We start from the raw sequence: 21,448 nt of genomic DNA, 5'->3' as shown, positions 1-21,448 counted from the left end.
AGCCGTGGTTGACACAACAGACATAGCATCCCATTCCCTGGCATCAGGCATAGTGCTTTGCAGGAATTTCTGGTTCCAGACCTCCAGTTTCCCTAAGGAGGTCTAGACTACCCTTGAGGATCTCCCCTTCAATAATCAAAAATTCTTTAGCGACAAGACCAAGGAGAGTCTACATTCTCTCAAGGACTATTATGCCATACTTCTGTCCCTGGGCCTCTATACCCTGGCCCCAATTCGCTGCCAGCACCGGGCCTCTTTCTGCCCCCACTACTCTGCCTGCTCTGCCTACCAACTTTACCCTCCATGCCAGCAGGACCAGTCCCGCTACCACCAACGATCCCGACAACCTTGCTATCCCACTGCTGCTGCCTCCGCCACCTCCGCTTTCCTTCATTCCTAGCACCCCTTTTGACTCTTTCCTTGAAACTCATGAACTTTCCTCCTATGCGGTTCCTCCGGTTGTGTTTGGGGGCCGTCTTGCCCTCTTTGCATGCAGTTGGGGCAAGATTATCACTGATCGCTGGGTGCTGGACATCATACACAGGGGGTACCTGATAGAGTTCCTCTCCTTTCCTCCTTGTCATCCTCCCTGTGGTGGCCCAGGGGATCCCTCCCAACATGATCTCCTCCTGAAGGAAGTGTACACCCTCCTCCAGAATAGTGCCAGAGAACGTGTCCTACGCCTCTGCCGTGGCTGTGGGTTATATTCCCTCTATTTCCTCATATCAAAGAAAGGGCTTGGCCTTTGCCGCATTTTAGAGTTATGGGTGCCAATCACTTTATCCGCAAATTCTACTTCAGGATGGTCACATTCCCCCCCCCAGACCATCCCCTTCCTCCCCCTTGGTTTGTGGTTCTCGATAGGAAGGATGTGTACTTCCATGTGGACATCCATCTTGCCCATTACAAATTCCTTTGCTTCGTGGTGGGACATTCACATTATTGGTTTTGTGTCCTCCCTTTCAGGATCGCCACCACTCCCCGCATTTTCACCGTCTTTGTGGTCACTGCAGCCTACATGTGACGCCTTGGCCACTCCTTATTCCCATATCTTGATGACTGGCTTCTGGTTACATCATCCCATGAATGCCTCTTTGTCACCCTCCGTATCCTGCAAGACTTCCTCACTGGCTTGGAAATCTTCATTAACCCTCGTACCTACCCGCATGCTCACTTTTATAGGAGCTTGCTTGGACTCCCTTGCGGGAGGAGCCTTTCTTCTGACATACCTCTTTGTTGCCCTCCCCTCCATCATCGCGCAAATGTACTGTCATCCCTGCACACACCTCCGTCAGTGCCTTTCCTTCTGTCACCACGTATGCCTGCCTACACATGCAATGCCTCCAACTGTGGCTTCGCTCCATCTACAATCTGCAGGTGGATCACCATGGCAAATGGATCCTCGTTCCCTCCCGCACCCCTCCCAGTCTTCTCTTCCCAGGCTTCTCTTTTGTGGTGGTGCAACCCATCCAAGGTCCTGGCTGGCATCACTTTCAATCCTCCTATGTCCCACACCACTCTCTCCATGGATGCCTAGCTCACGGGGTGGGACGCTCATCTGGAGAGCCGCACAGCTCAGGAAGGCGAAGATGCATATTAACATCCTAGAACTGTGAGCTGTCCACCTCGACAGGCATTTTTACCCTTCATCCACTTCCTCCATGTGCAACTCCTCTCCAACAACATGACAGCTGTTGTCTATATAAATAAACAGGGCAGAGCCAGGTTTCTGGCATTTTTTGTGAAGGCGATTCACCTCTGGAATTGGTGCCTCCGGCACAGGATCACACTCCACATCGTCCATCTTCTGAGCACCAACAACGCTCTTGTGGACAATCTCAGTCACTTCTTTCACAATATCCACGAGTGGGAGCTCCATGGCCCCGCTCTCCACTCTATCTTTTGCCAGTGGGGCACGCCATGCTGGGACCTCTTCACGACTGTGGCCAACAACAAGCTTTCCCTTTTTTATTCTAGGGTGCTCTCAGGCATTGTTCTCAGGGTGACGCACTTCTTCTTCCCCGGACACCCAGACTCCACTACGCTTTTCCACCTATTCTGCTCTTCCCACAGATCCTCCACAAGATGCAGTGAGACCAGGCAGTCCTCATCCTCATCGCTCCCTTTTGGTCTCACCAATATTGGTTCACCAACCTCCTTCACCTCTCCTCCTACCCTTTCTCCCGAATCGTCTCATGCAGGCACAAAGTTGGCTCCAACACCCCAATCCAGGCCTGCTTCACCTCATGGCCTGGTATTTGGATGGGGCTCACACATAGACTACATGTGCTCCACACCCGTGCGCAACATCCTCTTACATAGCAGGTGTCCATCCACCAGGATATGCTACCGGAATAAATGGGACATTTCACTGCATGGGCATCCTGTCACCACCACCCCCTGCACTCTGTTTCCATTCCCACCATCCTTGACTACCTTCAGCTCTCGGGCCTTGCCCACTCCACCATCCGGGTCTACTTGGTGGTGCTCAGTGACTTCCTTTCGCCTATTAATGGCTTCTCTGCCTTTAGCCACCCAATTACTAATCGCTTCCTTCGTGGTCTCCTCAACACCTTCCCATCAGTCCAGAAATTCATCTCTGCCCTCAGATCTTAGCCTCGTTCTCTCTGCCCTGTAAGCCACTGGCCACTTGCTTCATCGCCCACCTCTCCATGATGGTGATCTTTTTGGTGGCCATCACCTCTGCTCGACAGGTGTATAGATATCTAAGATATTGAGCAGATTGTCCCCGTGTTTCCCTTTTGTTGCTCCTATGACCCTATTATAATTTTCCATATAAAAGAAATTAATTTGGACTGTCAACAATTCTTTTTGCCTTTAAAAATATTAGTAACTAATTGGTTGAATATATATTTATCTCAAAGGACCCACTAAATCTTAGGTATCATACAGTTCATTTCTGTAACAGGTTGTTTTAAAATTATTATTGAGATTGAGGTTGCAAATAGAGTCTATTTATAAGCCCTATTTTTGTTTCCTATAACTTTGGAAAACAGAAAATTGGTTTGAATTTACCAGGTTTATTCTAAAGGTTGAGGAGAATTTTTCTGTAACACTTGGAAAAATTTGATCAAACTGTTTGTATTACAGGCTATTTAAAAAAAAACAAAAAACCCTGATTTGAAATTGTGACTTGTGTAGTATTTGTTCCTGTCTGGCTCAAAAATGGTTCATTATTATCCCTTCTAACTTCCAACCAATTTAAATCAGCCTGAAAACTTCTGCTGAGGCTCTGTATTATGGTTTAAAGTAGGCTGTTATTAAGCAAAGTTATTAATGTAACTCTTGTATTACAATTAGATTTTAATTGTACTCATCTATTGTGTACATATAATCAGTTTGTCCTCTGGTGGCTGGCTGCACTTAAAGCAACATAAGGGGCTTTTTCTACTTCACTACTTGTAGGAGAGGTTTTAGAAAACTCTTATTGCCAACTCTCATGATTTTGTTGTAAGTTTCATGATTTTTGGGGGACTAACTCATGATTTTTTGAATGCTTGTGTTTGGCAATATTGCTTTCTCCTGTTATTGTTTAGAATATGAGTTGGAAGTAGCCTCTGATCTATAAACTGGGGTTGCAAGAGCAACTGGGCTTCTGGAGGATAGGAAGCAGGTAAAGAAGATTCTCCTATTAAAAAAGCCAGCGTAGAAAACATGCGATATCAAGTGATATTATAGTGATATCAAGGATCTCAATCTGTTTAACTTAAAAAGACAGGGTTAAGGGTGACTTGATAAGTACTTACAGGGGGAACAAATATGTGCTAATAGGCTCTTCACTCATGCAGACAAAGATATATCAAGTCGATCCAATGGTTGGAAGCTGCAGCTAGTCAAATTCAGGCAGGAAATAAGGTGTGAGCTTTCAACAGTGAGGGTAATTAACCATTAGAACAATTTCCCAAGGGTCATGGTGGATTCTTCATCACTGGCAATTTTTAAATCAAATGTGAATGTTTTCTAAAAGAGATTCAATAATTCAAAAGGAATTATTTGGAGAAGTTCTATGACTTATGTGGTACAGGAGACTGGATGGTCACAATGCTCCCTTCTGGACTTAGAGTCTATGAATCTATGAAAAAACTTGAGAATAACCAATAGTTCCCAATCTAATTTTTACAAAAGAAACTGAGTTGAAATTGGATGGAAGCTACCAAAAGCTGCTGAAAGGGGATTTGGGCACCTTAGGAAGGAATTTTTTTGAAACAGTCCCTTTTTTTCCTGCTGTTCCTCTTACACTCTCTCAGATCCTCTAAGGCTTCTTCTATTATCCTTGACTCAATTCTCACACCCATTTAATATGATAGACATATGGATTCTTCTGGTTTCAGTGTGGGAGTTGGTGTATGGATGTGATATTTTCCAAAAGGCCTAACTGGTCAATCAGAATGTAGGTTTGGACAGTTAATATCCCCAGGCAGATGCTAATTGTTAAGTAAAGCTTCATTCTCAGCATTCCATTAAGCATGTAGTATACTTTAAACAGTTGAACTTGAGAGCAAGGTGACAACTGTACACGATCGTTGTCTGCTTCAAGGTGGGTAGTTTATCCTTCATCATTATGTTTTGGAGGTTGGCTAAACAGACTTCATCTATGTGGTTACAGTGCCTTTTTGTTTCTTTAATTCCAGTAGGGTTTCTTACTGTGCTCCTTGCAAGGTTCAGTAAAACCTGAAACCTGACCACTGGAAAGGTTTCTTTCCACTGATCTTCATGCAACAGCAATGGATAGCAGCAAGACAAGTTTGATGTTTCTCCTTCTCCTCAATATTTCTTGACCTTTCAAGAACATGAAAATAGTGGCTTCCCCTGATAATGTGGCTGTAGGGAAATTGGTCCTGAAGAAGAACTCTATGTAAGCTCAAAAGCTTGTCTCTCTCACCAGCAAAAGTTGGTCCAATAAAAGATATTACCTCATCCACGTGGTCTCATTTTTAAGACCTATCACTTAGCCAAAATTTAATCCATTTAATGTATGCCATATTGACTTTGTCATTATAGTTTCTTATTCAAGATGTTATGTGGTAACAAGTTGAATGCTTTACAGAAGTCTAAGTATAGTACATTAACCCTGTTACCTTTATCACGTCACTCCTCTCTTTGCATCCCTCCACTGGCTCCCTCTTCTCTATCACCTCAAACATAAGCTATTTATCATCACTTTCAGCACTTTTCATGCCTTTGTCACCATCATACTGATCTTCTCTCATTCATTATCAAGACTTCATCTCTTGCCTTAATTTACCCATAATGCCAGCCTCTATTTCCCACTTGTTAAATTTTCAAACAAGCACCTTCATGCTTTCTATTATGCTGCTCTATATGCTTTGGAAGTGTGCTGATACCCCTGCCTGTCATGTTGAATGTAGGGCTGGAAGGGACCTTGAGAGGTCAGCTAATTGATCTGCTTGCCCAAAGGAGAGCCAAGTACACCTAGACCATCCCAACAGGTATTTGTATAACCTGTTCTTAAAAACCTCCAACAATGGAAATTCCACAGTATCTCTTGGAAACCTGTTCCAGTGCTTAACTATCCTTATGGTTAGAAAGTTTTTTTTCTAATATCCAATCTAAATCTCTCTTGCTGCAGATTAAGCAGATTAATTCTTGTCCTATCTTTAGGGGACATAGAATCAGAGCAGTGTAGGGCTGGAAGGGACCTTGAGAGGTCATCCAGTCCAGTCCCCTACACTCAAGGCAGGACTATGTAATAATTAGACCATTCCTGACAGGTGTTTGTCTAACCTGTTCTTAATAACCTCCAATGATGGAGATTCCATAACCTCCCTTGGGAATTTGTTACAGTGCTTAACTGACAATTAGGAAGTTTTCCTAATGTCCAATTTAAACCTCCCTTGCTGCAATTTAAGCCCATTGCTTCTTGCCTAACCTCAGAGGTTAACAAGCACGATTTATTTTCCTTCTCCTTGTAACAACCTTTTATGTACTTGACAATTGTTATCATGTCACTCCTCCATCTTCTCTTCTTCAGACAAAAGAAACCCAATTTTTTCAGTCTTCCCTGATAGGTCATGTTTTCTAGACCATTAATCATTTTTGCTGCTCTCCTCTGGACTTTCTCTAATTTGTCCACATCTTTCGAGAAATGTGCCCAGAATTGGACACAGTACTCCAGTTGAAGCCTTATCAGTGCAGAGTAGAGTGAAAAAATTATTTCTCTTATCTTGTAGACAAAACTCCTGCTAATGCATCCCAGAATTATATTCACTTTTTGGAACAATGTTACACTGTTGACTCATATTTAGCTTGCAGTCCGTTGTAACTCCAGATCCCTTTCCTCAGTACTCCTTCCTAGGTAGTCATTTCCCATTTCATATGTATGCAACTGATTGTTCCTTCCTAAGTGGAATACTTTGCATTTCTCCTTATTGAATTTCATCCTATTTACTTCAGACCATTTCTCCAGTTTGTCCAGGTCATTTTGAATTTTAATCCTATCCTCCAAAGCACTTGCAATCCCTCCCAGCTTGTTATCATCTGCAAACTTTACAAATGTACTCTCCATGCCATTATCCAAATCATTGATGGAGATATTGAATAAAACTGGATCCAGGACTGATCCCGGTGGGGCCCCACTCAATTTGCCCCTCCAGGTTGACTGTGACTCACTGATAACTACACTCTGGGAATGGTTTCCAATGAGCTATGCATCCACCTTATAGTATCTCCATCTAGACTGTATTTCCCTGATTTATGAGACGGTCAAGCGAGACTGTCAAAATATGCCACGTCTACCACTTCTCCCATCCACAAGATTTGTTACCCTGTCAAAGAAAGCTTTTAGGTTGGTTTGATATGATTTGTTCTTAACAAATCCATGCTGACTGTTACTTATCGCCTTAATATCTTCTAGGTGCTTGCAAATTGATTGCTTGATTATTTGCTTCTTTATCTTTCTGGGTACTGAAGTTAAGATGACTTGTCTATAATTCCCCAGGTTGTTCTTATTCCTCTTTTTATAGATTGTCACTATATTTGCCTCTTCCAGTCCTCTGGAATCTCTCCTGTCTTCCATGAATTGTCGAAGATAATCACTAATGGCTCAGATATCTCCTCATTCAGCTCCTTAAGTATTCAAGGATACATTTCATCAGGCCCTGGTGATCTGAAGACATCTAAATCGTCTAAGACATTTTTAACTTTTTTTCCCCTTATTTTAGGCTCAGATCCTATTTCATTTTCACTGGTGTTCACTATGTTAGACATCCAATCACTACTAAACTTTTTGGTGAAAATTGAAACAAAAAATTCATTTAAAACTTTCGCCATTTCCACATTTTCTGTTATTGTCTTTCCTCCTTCATTGAGTAATGGGCTTACCCTGTCCTTGGTCTTACTCTTGCTTCTAATGTATTTGTAGAATGTTTTTCTGTTATCTTTTATTCTAGCTAGTTTAATCTCATTTTGTGTCTTGGCCTTTCTAATTCTCTCTTTGAGTGATTGCTCATATGCATTCCAACATAGGTGAGTGCGCGCCCCGTGCACGAGTCTCCGGAAGCTTTTTTGCCCTAGCAACCCCAGCAGGGTCGGCTCCGGCACCCCCTGGAGTGCCGCGCTTATGTCGCGGTATATATGGCGCCGCCGACCCCGCGGGTCCCCAGTTCCTTCTTTCCGCCCGTGATGGTAGCTGGAACGCTAGTGCCCCTTGCTAGTATAAGCAAGTAGCAACCCTCGTTTTTGCATTTAAATAGATAGTGTTAAGTAATTGTTAAATAGTGTTAAGTAGTTAGTAGTGTTTATAGAAAACTTAGAAAAGGACTTTGGTCCTTCGGGGCTTGCATAGCCATGCCGGGATCCACAGGATTCAAAGCCTGCGTGGCGTGCACGAAGGCCTTCCCTGTCAGTGAACCGCATGACAGGTGCCTTCACTGCCTCGGAGAACTGCATCGGAAGGAGCGCTGCAAAATATGCAAAGCCTTCAAGCCCCAGACACAAAAAGAGCGTGATGCCCGCTTGAAGGCTATGCTAATGGAGTCAGCGCTTCGCCCCGACTCCGAGCCCTCCAGGTCGCCGGCGGCACCGAGTGTCTCGTCGGTGCAGAGCGCTCCACCGGCACTGACGAAGCCGGCACCAACGAAACCGGCACCGACTAAAATGAAGCGGCCCAAGGCCGTATCTATGGACTCCCCCCGGCGACCGGAACAGCTGGGGGCGATTCAGGAGGTGCCCCAGCACCGTGTCACGGACATATCGGCACTGGCATCTCCTCGCAGGGAGCCTCCCCTGACCCCGGGGGGTGGGGTAGTGCCCCTGCAGGGACCGTCGACGCCGGAGGCGTTTGCGGCTTCTCGTGCCCTCATGGGCATGCCCACGCCTCCGTCCCCCCCTCAGCCGAGGGTTCCGGGAATAGCGTCTTGGGGTAAACCCGCACTGGGTTACCCCGGTGGGTGGCAGAGACGGGATGCGAGGTCTCCCCCCAGACGGTCAAAGAGGGACAGCGGCAGCTCCCCTCCTAGCTTCGACCAAGGGTCATTGAGCCCCTCGGCACCGCGCCGGCTAGGGCGGTTCCGAGGCTCCGGACAGAGGCATCACAGCTCGGCCTCTGAGGGTTCCCGGTCCCTGGAATCCAGGCGCCGTTCACCGGCCCATGCCTCGGCACCGGCAGCTACGGCACCGAGGGGACATTCTCCGGGGTGCAGCCCGGTGCGTTCGCCCACCACCAGCGCCCGGCACCGATCTCCCTCCCAGCGGAGATCCCGTTCCCCCAGGCGCTCTACACCTAGAGACACCCGGCACCGGTCCCGTTCCTGGCACCAGTCCATTTCCCCGAGGCGCAGCTGGCACCGCCGGCCTCCCGGCACCGGTCTCCATCTCCATCTCCCCCGGTACGGCCACCCTCAGTACAGGGAAGAGACCGATACTCCCGATCCCCAGCAAGGAGCCCGGCGTGGATCCCGGTGGCCGAACAGAAATCTCGGCACCGGTCTAGATCCCCGGTTGACAGTCCGCATACCACGCAACAGGGCAGGGAGACGCGTCGCGACACCCCTAGCCCGGTACGGATTGTGGCGCCGCACAGCTCGGCACCGGCACGGGCCCCAGAAACCAGGAGTAGCCGAGACCGCAGGGGCTCTAGATCCCCGATGCCTAGCCCAGTGCGGGCTTCGGCACCGGAGCACACGGCACCGACCGCTCCGGCACCGCACCCTAAGGAGTGTACGCCAAGACACCGCTCCAGGTCTCCAGTTTATAAGCGCCAATCTAAATCAAAAGCGCACAGGAGACAATCCTCCTCCTCCTCCAGCCACTCCCCCCCTCGCCGGCGCCGGCAGCATCGCCAGGACCGCTCCTGGTCATCTAGAAGCACTTCTCGGGAGCGGGTAGATAGAGACCGTGGAGCTAGGAGACACCGTTCTTATAACACTGTCACCCAAGGGGTCTCCTCATACACGGGACCGGTACCGGTACCGCAAGGATCGTACCCGGCACCGGGAGCGGTGCCGTCATGGCCGCAGGGCCCTTGGCAATGGCCCTACTGGCAATGGGCCCCGCAGACCACACAGGGTACGGGGTCGGCACCCTCCATGGGACCTCACCCCCCACCTTCCCCTCAAAGCCAACTGGAGAGAGGGAACTCTTCGGAGGAAGAGTCAGATCCCATGGAGGGCCCATCCACTGGTCCAATTCCTCAGTCCTCCTCTTCATCCCCAGCAGATACAACGGCGAGAGATCGGGGGAACCCTCTGCCAGACTTCAAAACTCACCAAGAGCTCCTCAAGCGTCTGGCAGAGAATTTAAAGCTGGACATCAAGGAGCTGGTAGAGGAGGAGGACCCTCTCTTTGGAACTGTAGGACCAGCAGGTCCATCTAGGATTGCACTCCCGGTCAATGATAGGGTACTCAAACTTGTTACGCCCCTCTGGGAAACCCCAACCTCAGTGGCACCTACCTCTAAGACAGCAGAGAGGAAATACTATGTCCCACTGCAGGGGTTTGAGTATCTTTTTAACCACCCCGCCCCAGGGACCTTGGTCGTGGACGCGGTAAATCAGCGGGACAGGCAGGGTGCACATGCAAATACTCCCAAAAACAAGGAGAGTAAAAAACTAGATCTCTTTGGGAGGAAGGTCTATTCCACAGCAGCGCTGCAGCTCCGCATGGCCAATTACCAAGCGCTGCTGGGACGCTATAATCTCAACCTATGGTCCTCCCTCCAGAGGTTTCTCCAAGGCCTTCCCCAGGATATGTTGTCAGACTTTAATACGCTGGTCCAGGAGGGCTCCTTGGTTGCCAATGCTGCCCTTCAATCGGCTAGCGATGCCACGGACGCTGCAGGGAGGCTACAGGGAGGGCTATGGCCTCGGGCATAGTTATGCGCAGGGCGGCCTGGTTACAATCCTCCGGACTCTCTCCTGAAGTGCAGCAGGCCATTCAGGACTTGCCCTTTACGGGAACTGGCCTTTTTTCAGAAAGAACTGATGAAAAGCTGCACGCTTTAAAAGATTCTAGGGTCACCCTGAAATCGCTGGGTCTCTATGTGCCAGAAGCAGCTAGGAGGCAGGGTCGACCACGCCCCCCTAGGCAGCAACAGCAGCAGCAACAGCAGCCTCCACCGCGACCACCTCCCAGACCCCCTCAGTCGAGAAGGGGTAGGGATCGATTCCGACAATCCAATCGTCGGGACCGCCAAGGCCCTGCAGGGGGCTCCCAGCAAGGGCCGCAAAAAGGCGCCAAGCGGCAGTTTTGATGGGGCGCCCGAGGGTGGCACCCCCCCATCTCCTGGAATACTCGGACATTCATGAACAGACTGCGTCCGTTCCTTCCCGAGTGGCAGAGCATAACCTCAGACCGCTGGGTACTGAGTATAATACAGAGAGGTTATGCCCTGCAACTCTCTGCCTTCCCACCGGACCTTCCCCCTACCCCGTCCCTCTTCAGGGACCCCTCTCACGAGCTGCTCCTTATTCAGGAGGTAAACGCCCTCCTCCTCCTGGGGGCGGTGGAAGAGGTTCCTCTTCAGGAAAGAGGCAAGGGGTTTTATTCCCGATATTTCCTTATCCCCAAGGCGAAGGGAGGCCTCAGGCCCATTCTGGATCTTCGGCGTCTAAACAAGTTTATCAGGCGCCTCAAGTTCCGCATGGTCTCCCTAGCCTCCATCATTCCCACACTAGATACAGGAGATTGGTTTGCTGCCCTCGACCTACAGGATGCCTATTTTCATATTTCCATCCTCCCGGGACACAGGCGGTTTCTACGCTTTCGGGTAGCTGGTGGCCACTACCAGTTCTCGGCCCTGCCCTTTGGCCTCTCTTCAGCACCCAGGGTTTTTACAAAATGTATGGCGGTGGTGGTTGCCCACCTCCGCCGCAAGGGGGTTCAGATCTTCCCCTACCTGGACAACTGGCTAATCCGGGGTCGGTCCAGACACCATGTTCAGAACAGCCTGACACTGACTTGCACAATATGCAACAGGCTGGGTCTGCTCATAAACGAGCAGAAGTTCACCCTCACACCAGTACAACGAATAGACTTCATAGGGGCCACCCTGGACGCAGTTCAAGCCAGGGCTTTCCTTCCGCAGCCCCGCTTCGAGGCAATGACCACCATTATAGACAATCTGCACAGGTCCCCCACGACCACAGCCAGGCACTGCCTTCAACTGTTGGGGCACATGGCGGCTTGCACCTACGTGGTGAGGCTTGCTCGCCTCAAACTCAGACCCCTGCAGGGTTGGTTGGCCTCTGTATACGCTCCGGCCAGGCACTCCCTCAGACGGGTAGTCACTGTCCCAGCTCCGGTCCTGATGTCATTAAATTGGTGGACGAACCCAACGGAGGTATTGAGAGGTGTTCCCTTTACAGATTTGACACCCTCCATAACCCTGATTACAGACGCTTCGGATATGGGTTGGGGGGCCCACATGAGCAGAGACCTCAGCACGCAGGGCCTCTGGTCAACACAGGAACAACAGCTCCATATCAATGTACGGGAGCTCCGAGTGGTCCATCTGGCCTGCAAGGTGTTCCTCAGATTTCTAAAGGGGCAGGTAGTACAGGTCATGACAGACAACACAGCTGCCATGTTTTATATAAACAGGCAAGGGGGGGCTCGCTCATCGGCCCTCTGCCAGGAAGCGACGCAGCTGTGGGACCTTGCGGTGAGACACAACTTTCATTTGTCTGCCTCTCACCTCCCTGGGGTCAGGAATGACGAGGCAGACCACCTCAGCAGGTCGTTCTCACCCCGCCACGACTGGTCACTGCACTGGGAGGTGACAACTTTTCTTTTCCACAAGTGGGGTGTTCCCCAACTGGATCTATTTGCGTCGGCATGGAACAAGAAGTGCCCGAGGTTTTGCTCCCTCCGGGGGCACGACCCGAACTCCATCTCCGACGCCTTTCTCATACCGTGGACGGGGGCTCTAATGTATGCCTTTCCCCCCGTCCCGCTACTCCCCAAAGTACTCTTGAAAATAAAGAGAGACAGAGCCAATGTCATCCTCATTGCACCAGCGTGGCCGAGGCAACACTGGTACAGCCTGCTGTTGGACCTCTCTACAGCCACGCCTATACCGCTCCCGAAATGCTACGATCTGCTCTCCCAGGTCGCCTGCTGCACCCGGACCTGGACTCCCTACACCTGACAGCATGGAGACTTTATGGTTGACGGAGGGAGAGAGGGCCTGTTCGGTGCAGGTCCAGTTAGTCTTACTGGGTAGCAGAAAACCATCTACCCAGGTGGTGTACAAGGCTAAATTGAAGCGTTTCACTGTTTGGGCGGCCTCCAGGGGTGTCCCGCCCAGTTGTTCGCCCATACAGGCGATTCTTGAGTACCTGCTCCACTTAAAGTCGCTGGGCCTGGCATTGGCCTCCCTCAGGGTACACCTAGCGGCCATTTCGGCCTTCTACAAACCGCTGGAAGGAAGGTCGATCTTCTCACACTCTATGTCCATTAGGTTCCTCAAGGGGGTAGAGAGGCTATATCCGCAGGTCCGTGACCCGGTGCCTCTGTGGGATCTAAACTTAGTCCTCTCCATGCTGACAGGACCCCCCTTCGAGCCTATGGCTACATGCCCTTTGCTTGTCCTGTCCTGGAAGGTAGCCTTCCTCGTGGCCATTACATCGGCTAGGAGGGTTTCCGAAATAAGAGCACTAACCTCGGAACCTCCATACACGGTCTTCTATAGTGATAAAGTACGACTGAGACCCCACCCAGCATTTTTACCTAAGGTGGTGTCTCAGTTCCACTATAACCAGGATATCTTCCTCCCCGTGTTCTTTCCCAAACCACACGGTTCGGAGGAGGAACGGAGATGGCACTCGCTGGACATCAGAAGAGCCCTGGCCTTCTACATTGAGCGGACCAAGCCGTTCCGGAAGTCAACGCAGCTGTTTGTGGCAGTGGCGGACCGGATGAAGGGCTCACCTGTCTCCACCCAGCGCATCTCCACCTGGATCACCGCGTGTATTAAAACCTGCTACGAGCTGGCGAAGGTGCGACTCCCAGGACCAGTCACCGCACATTCCACCAGATCCCAGGCCTCATCCGCAGCCTTTCTGGAACAAGTGCCCCTGCAGGACATCTGCAGAGCAGCGACCTGGTCATCGGTACACACCTTTACGTCCCACTACGCCATCGTGCAGCAGGCAAGAGAGGACGCAAGCGTGGGCAAAGCCGTGTTGAGAAGGGCTGCTCGCCAGTGACTCCTACCCACCTCCAAGGTACGGCTAATTAATCACCTATGTTGGAATGCATATGAGCAATCACTCGAAGAGAGAAAACAAGGTTACTTACCAATAACTGTTGTTCTTCAAGATGTGTTGCTCATATCCATTCCAAACCCACCCTCCGTCCCTGGTGTCGGAGTCGGCAGAAAGAAGGGACTGGGGACCCGCGGGGTCGGCGGCGCCATATATACCGCGACATGAGCGCGGCACTCCAGGGGGCGCCGGAGCCGACCCTGCGGGGCTTGCTAGGGCAAAAAAGCTTCCGGAGACTCGTGCACGGGGCGCGCACTCACCTATGTTGCAATGGATATGAGCAACACATCTCGAAGAACAACGGTTACTGGTAAGTAACCTTGTTTTTTGTCCCTACATGCTTGTGTTGTTTGTTTATATTCATCCTTTGTAATTTGAAATAGTTTCCACTTTTTGTAGGACTCTTTGAGTTTCAGATCATTGAAGATCTCATGGGTAGAGCCAGGGTGGTCTCTTGCCATACTTCCTATCTTTCCTGTGCAGTGGGATAGTTTGCTCTTGTACCCTTAATAATGTCTCTTTGAAAACCTGCTAGCATTCTCAAACTGTTTTTCCCCTTAGACTTGCTTCTCATTATACCTACCAACTCTTTGAGTTTTCTGAAGTCTGCCTTCTTGAAATCCCTTATCTTTAATCTGCTGTTTTCCCTCCAACCATTCCTTAGAATCATGAACTCTACCTAATTTCAGGATCACTTCCAGGAAAGCTGCCTTCCACTTTGAAATTCTCAACCAGATCTTCCCTAGTTGCTTTCTCCTCCTTCTGAAATAAAAATTGTCTCCAGTGCATTCCAAGAACTTGTTGGATAATCTGTGCCCTGCTGTATTATTGTTAGCTTCACATTAGGGCAAATCACCTTTTCCCAGTCCGTAGGGCTCCAGGTGTAACTCAGTTAATTTAGGCACCCCCACCCTTTTTCAGTCCATAGGGCTCCAGGGGAAAGGCACCTATCCATACCCAATTTACAGTCTAGGGCTGAGGGTCACCCATACCCAATTTGTAGGTCTCGGGGTGAAACTAACCTGGTTAATTTAAGTACCCACATCCTTTCCCAGTTCATAGGGCTCTGTGTGTACTCTACCGTGGCTTTGCAGGACCTTTTACCAGTGAGAGAGTCTTACCCAGTAATAACCTTAACCTCTGTTTATTAACAATTACCAAACATAATACACATTCTAAGCATAGAACGCTATGCTCACCATTCCTGATCAGGCAGACAGACTTTCCCTGTTGGCCAGACAAGGTCAGTCTCATCTGGGTTCTGGCTGCTGCATGTCATGGTCGTGCGGAGGCTTCTAGCAGCTCTGACTTGGGCTATATCTTGGAGGTGGATTATTCTTCTCCTCCTCCCACTGGTCTCCCTTTTGGACCCCAGTTTTATAGTGAAACTTGAGGCCTCCTTACCTATACCTTAACCAATCATTTCACTGAAATATTACAAAATAATTCTTTGGCCAATCCTAACATATTGTGACATAATTCTTTAACTAATCAGACCTGATCACCTTCATTGATTTAAATATTGCACACTTAGTCATGCAACAGACAGAAAAAATCAAAGAACCAGACATAATTCATTCAGATAAACAATAGAGAAGTGGGTACCATAAAACAAAACAATAAATGTAGATATTCCAACCATAACGGTTGAAATATAATTCCTTGCCAGACAGAATGCTATCAAACAAAGTTTTCTTTAAATATCTTAAGATCTGTTTCTTTATAGAATCATAGACAATTAGGGTGGAAGGGACCTCAGGAATCTAACCCTAAATAAATCATCCCAGCCAGGGCTTTGTCAAGCTGCATCTTAAAAACCTCTAAGAATGAAGATTTCACCACCTCCCTAGGTAACCCATTCCAGTGCTTCATCACCTTCCTAGTGAAAAAGTTTTTTCTAATATTCAACGTAGACCTCTCCCACTGCAACTTGAGACCATTGCTCCTAGTTCAGTCATCTACTCCCACTGAGAACAGCCTACCTCTATCCTCCCTGGAACCACCCTTTCAGGTAGTTAAAGGCTGCTAACAAATTCCCCCTCATTTTTCTCTTCTGCAGACTAAACAAGTCTAGTTCCCTCAGCCTCTCCTCATAAGTCTTGTGCTCCAGCCCCCTAATCATTTTTGTTGCCCTCCTTTGGACTCTCTCCAATTTGTCCACATCCTTTCTGTAGTGGGGGGTCCAAAACTGGACACAGTACTTCAAATGTGGCCTCACCAGTACCAAATAGAGGGGAATAATCACTTCCCTCAATCTGCTGGCAACGCTCTTACTAATACAGTCCAATACGCAATTAGCTTTCTTGGTAATAAGGACACACTATTGACTCATATCTAGCTTCTTGTCCACTGTAACCCCCAGGCCCTTTTCTGCTGAACTGCTGCCTCGGCAGTCAGTCCCCAGTCTGTAGTAGTCGATGGGATACTTCCATCCTAAGTGCAGGACTCTGCACATGTCCTTGTTGACTCTCATCAGATTTTTTTTGGCCCAGTCCTCCAATTTGCCTAGATCACTCTGTATCCTCTCCTCACCCTCCAGCATATCTAACACTCCCCCCAGCTTAGTGTCATCTGCAAACTTGCTGAGGGTGCAATCCACCCCATTCTCCAGATCATTAATGAAGATGTTGAACAAAACTGGTCCCAGCATCGACCCCTGGGGCACTCTGCTTGTTACCGGTTGCCAACTGGACATCAAGCCATTGATCACTACCTGTTGAGCCTGATGATCCAGCCAGCTTTCTATCCATCTTATAGTCCATTCATCCAACCCATATGTCATTAAATTGCTGATAAGAATACTGTGGGAGATCGTATCAAAAGCTTTGCTAAAGTCAAGATATATCACGTCCACCACTTTCCCCCCATCCACAGAACCAGTCATCTTATCATAGAAGGCAATCAGGTTGGTCAGGCATGACTTGCCCTTGGTGAATCCATGCTGACTATTCCTGATCACCTTGCTCTCTTCCAAGTTCCTCAGAATGGATTCCTTGAGGACCTGCTCCATGATTTTTCCAGGGACTGAGGTGAGGCTGACCAGTCTGCAATTCCCCGGTTCCTCTGTTTGACCGGGGATCAATTCAGATCAATACATGTGCCCATAGCTGAGCACCCTGTGACCATGCTAGTGAAGACCAAATGTCAATATTTTGAATACAGAGCTATTGTTTATTGAAAACAGATATCACAGACAAATAGAAAGGATTATACAATACCTCTCCTCAGTAAGCCTCAGTTTTCCAAGCATAAACCCTCAGTAACTGGCCCCACACAGTATCCTGATTGGTAAGCAAAGTGTGATAACTACCACTCCTAGGTGATGACTGTCTCTTCCTCCTTCAGGTTCCCTCAGGTCCTTGGTCTATTTTCTGTGTCCCTCATAGTGGGGTCTTGGCTACCCCGAGGCCCTCTGATCTATGATCCCTCGAAGCAGGATCTAGGTTACCCCGAGGCCATCTGGTCTTAATCATTCTTCTCTCCAATAGTATCACTGGCCCTCTTGGATATATGAGATATAGATAGGAAAGCTAGATGCCATGTGATCTTCCTAATACTTATACCTTCTTCCCAAAGAAGTCACATGTCCCTCAAATATGCAAAATATGCTTTGCCAGCAAATTATGTGGCATGCTCCAATTGATTCATAATTTGGGAGGGGGCTGCAGGGATTGGCTGATACTCACTTATCTTGGACTACTCTCCTCCAGGCACCTGATGTCACGTCATTCTATAGGGTCAGTTTACCCAGGTCAGCTTGCCCCAGATTCGCCATTACACACCACATGTACACACCAGGCGAACTGGCCATTGGCTGACCATGACCATTGGTCTTCCACATCAGCATAGCTGCTTACGCAGGGTCTGGACAAACATTGGTAACACATACTGATGCCAAGAGCAAGTTTGGCCTTTTTAGTGATTTCTCACAGTCTAGTGCTATGAGGCCCTGCTCCCAGAATCCTCTAGCACTCAGACTCACCAAACTTGTCCATTGTGATACTGTATGGTGATTCAGCACCATCCCAACCTCCTCCTTCTTTCCTTTTTTTTGAAGACGGGCACTATATTTGCCTTTTTCCAATCGCCACGGGTTTTCAGAAATAATGGCCAATAGATCTGCAATCACATCAGCCAACTCCCTCAGCATCCTTGGATGCATTGCATCTGGCCCTATGGACTTGTGTATGTCCAGTCTTTCTAAATAGTCTTGAACCTGTTCTTTCAGCACTGTGGGCTACTCACCTCCTCCCCGTACCGTGCTGCCCAGTGTAGTAATCTGGAAGCTGACCTTGTCTGTGAAGACAGAGGCAAAAAAAGCATTGAGCACTTCAGCTTTTTCCACATCATCTCTCACTAGTTTTCTTCCCCATTCTGTAATGGACCTACACTTTCCCAGACCTCCTCCTTATTGCTAACATACCTGTAGAAACCCTTCTTGTTACCCTTCAAGTCCCTTGCTAGCTGCAACTCCAGTTGTGCTTTGGCCTTCCTGATTTCACCCCTCCATGCTTGAGCAGTATTTTTATACTCCTCCTTAGTCAAATGTCCAAGCTTCCACTCCTTGTAAGCTTCCTTTTTGTGTTAAAGCTCACCGAAGACATCTTTGTTAAGCCAAGCTGGTTGCCTGCCATATTTGCTATTCTTTCTGCGCATCAGGATGGTTTGTTTCTGCCTCCTCAATAAGGTTTCTTTAAAATACAGCCAGTTTTCTTGGACTCCTTTCCCCCTCATATTAGCCTCCCAGAGATCTTGTCCATCAGCTCCCTGAGGGTGCCAAAATCTGCTCTTCTGAAGTCCAGGGTTCATATCTCCTTTCTTCCTTTTGTCCTTCCTTATCTGGTGGTGGTAGGTACCATCAAGACAGTAGCACCTTCTTAACAGTCCGATATTACATTGTCTTGATGTAATTTCAGGAATGTGAAGATGTGACTACATGCTTCTTACCTTATGGCCACTGTCTCTCCTAATATGGCTGCTACAGCTTAGGCAAAAAAAACAAGGCCTCAGACCTTACATTATTTCCCAACAAATGTCTGGGTAGCTGAAGTGACGCATCACCACCAAATCCTGTGCTTTGGATGATTTTGTTAGTTGTTTAAAAACAAAAGCTTCATCCACCTCTTCTTCCTAGTTAGGTGTAGTAGACCCCTACCATGACATCACCCTTGTTTTTATCCCTTTTATCCTTTCTCAGAGATTCTCAACAAGTCTCTCTCCTATTTCCTTCTCAACCTTAGTCCAAGTGTATACATCTTTGATGTACAAGGCAACACCTCCTCCATTTTTTCTCTGCCTGGCCTTCCTGAGCAAGCTGTATGCTTCTATACCAATATTCCAGTTATGTATTATCCCACCAAGTTTCTGTGATGCCAGCTATGTCATAGTTGTGTTTATTTACTAGCATTTCTAGTTCTTCCTGTTTATTCCCCATACTTTTTGCATTAGTGTACAGACATTCAAGATACTGATTTGATTTCTCCTCTGGGTTCTCTCTTATCTCTCCCTCATCCCTGCTATAATGGCCCATGCTCCCCCCAGATTTCAACCCTTCTCTCAGGTCTCCATGTTTTTGACTTATCTGTGAGCTTTTGTTCCCTCATTGAACCTACTGCAAAGCTCTCCTCATTAGGTTAACCAGTCTGTATCCAGAGATACTCTTCCCCTCCTTGTTAGGTGGACCTCAGCAATCCTTTTCCCCAGAACAGCATTCCAGGGTCAAGGAAGCCAAAGTAGTCATGGTGACACCATCTTTGCAGCCAGGCATTCACCTCCAGGATGCATCTGTCTCTGCCTGGGCCCCTATTGTTGACCAGAAGGATTGAAGAGAACATCACCTGCACCGCCAACTCCTTCATTCACCCTTATTCCCAGAACCCTGAAATCACTTCTGATCCGCTCAGGGTCATACCTGACAGTATCATTAGTGCCCACATAGATGAGTAGTATGGGGTAGTAGTCAGAGGGCCAGATGATCCTCAACAATCCCTCCGTAATGTCTTGGATATGGGCCCCTGGCAGGCAGAACACCTTCTGGAATGCCATGTCAGCCCAACAGATGGGTGCCTCCGTCCCGCTTAGAAGGGAGTCACCAGCTACTACTACCCTATGTTTCCTCTTGGGAGTGGTGGCCATAATCCTCCCAGCCTTGGGGGTACAGAGCTTTTCCTCCTCTACCCTTGGGGACAATTCCTCATCCCTCATTGCCAGGGCAGCACAACAGTTCTTCATCACTATGGTCAGTGGGTTGGTAGCAGGAGTGGAGCACTGTCTGCTGCCAGAAGTAACCAGCAGCCAGTGTCCTCCCTGTGACAGCCATATCCTCCTCCCCAGGTGGTGTGACCACACTCCTCTCTAGCTGGATAGCTTCCTCAGGCTTGGTCTCCATATGAATACTCTCAATGAATTCCTCATGTGCACAGATGCTCCTCAGCCTAGACATCTCCTTCTGAGCTCTCCCACCTGCTTCCTGGGAGATTCCACCAGCAGCCAGCTTTCACACTGAATGGTCTCCCCGCTTGGTGTTCTGTGAAAGGGAAATGCAGGCCACAGTCTCTGCAAATCCACTCTAGGATTTGGGTAGAGGTATGGAGAACAATTGGATAGAGCAGGGGTCAGCAACTTTTGGGAAGGGGTGTGCCAAGTCTTCCCCGACTCTGGTCCCATGTGTCATGGGTCCAGTACCTTGACTTATTGGGTGTTCGGTGGCAGCGGCAGGGGGTGGTGTCTGTGGGCCCATTTCCTGCTCTTCCCCTGCCACCCCCACTGCGGGAGGAGGGGCCAGGAGGACGGGAGGCTGAGGGGCTGGCCGGTTTGGAGCACCACTGGCCCTGGCCAGGAGCTGCTCTAGGCCCCAAGCGGGGCTCCATGGTGGCCACTTACCCCTTCCAGCCCCGGCCCAGTGGTGCCTTGCTGGCCGGAACTACGCCGCTCCCAATGCAAAGCACGGCCATGTGGCATCTGCTCCCACCCCACCTGCTTTGGCTCACATGGGAGAAGGATGGGGCTGGAAATGGGGAGTGGCCGCTGCACGGTACTACTTGGGGCTGGGAGTGACTTGGCTCTGGCTAGCAGGGCACTGCTGGGCTGGGGCCAGAAGTGGGGAGCGGCTGCCATGCAACCCTGCTTGGGCTGGGCGCGGCGCACCAAATCATTGCACACGTACCACAGGTTGCTGACCCCTGGGGTAGATACATGGAGAACAATTGATCACCGTCCTCTTTATAACTTTATAACCTTAAGATATTTGAAGAGTATTATCAGGTCCCCCATCAGTTGTCCTTTCTCAAGACTAAACACGCCCATTTTTCTTCTAACCTATCTTCATGGGTCAGGTTTTCTAAACTTTTTACCATTTTTGTTATTCTCCTATGGACTTTCTCCAATTTTTCCACATCTTTGTTAAAGTGTGGCGAATAGAACCGGACACTGTACTGCAGCTGAGGCCTCACCTGTGCTGAGTAGAGAGGGACAAATTATTCAATTTGTGATCTACCAACAGCCAAATCCTTTTCAGTAGTACTACTGCCTAGCCAGTTATCCCCCATTTTGTATCGGTGCATTTGATTTTTCTTTGTGTTGTACTTTGCATTTGTCTTTATAGAATTTCATCTTGTTGATGTCAGACCAGTTCTCCAGTTTGTCAATGTCATTTTGAATTCTAATCCTATCCTCCACAGTACTTGTAACCTTTCCCAACTTGATGT

The sequence above is a fragment of the Emydura macquarii genome, unplaced genomic scaffold, assembly GCF_026122565.2.
Source record: "Emydura macquarii macquarii isolate MOO-44397 ecotype Brisbane River unplaced genomic scaffold, CSIRO-AGI_Emac_v2 contig_2473, whole genome shotgun sequence".
Taxonomy (NCBI): Eukaryota; Metazoa; Chordata; order Testudines; family Chelidae; genus Emydura; species Emydura macquarii.
Note: the sequence above shows the minus strand (reverse complement) of the source record.